This window comes from Mandrillus leucophaeus, unplaced genomic scaffold (assembly GCF_000951045.1).
Source record: "Mandrillus leucophaeus isolate KB7577 unplaced genomic scaffold, Mleu.le_1.0 Scaffold186, whole genome shotgun sequence".
Taxonomy (NCBI): Eukaryota; Metazoa; Chordata; class Mammalia; order Primates; family Cercopithecidae; genus Mandrillus; species Mandrillus leucophaeus.
The window spans coordinates 6847571-6848078 of NW_012101876.1; positions in this window are offsets into that span (position 1 = coordinate 6847571).

A 508-nucleotide genomic window follows, 5' to 3' on the forward strand; every position below is an offset into this window, starting at 1 on the left:
GTTAGCCAGGATGGTCTCGATCTCCTGACCTCGTGATCCGCCCGCCTCTGCCTCCCAAAGTGCTGGGATTACAGGCGTGAGCCACCGTGCCTGGCCTTTAACAATCTTTAATGAGTGTACTTAGAGGAATTCATGGATTGTTAGCAGTGATACAACTTCTGTGTAAATTTTAAGCTATTTAATAATCCCAGATGGATCCTTAGTTTGCACTTCTCCTTTTTTTAGACAGGAGTACCACTGACTACAAACTTATGATAGAGCTATGTGTTAACTCTGAATTAAAGTCAGTCTTTAAGTGCTGTTTTGAATCATACACTAAACTCACAACATATTAGAGGTCTAAGGGATCTTAAAGGTCTGTAACCAGAGTGCCCCAGTTTATAGTTTGGAATGCAAATAAGGGACTGCTCAGGAGAGGTCCCAAAGTGCAATACGTGAGCGTCACATGCCCAAGGAACAGGAAACAGTGCTTTTGTTTGGGAGCCCCCTCCCTTGATATTCCTAGGGT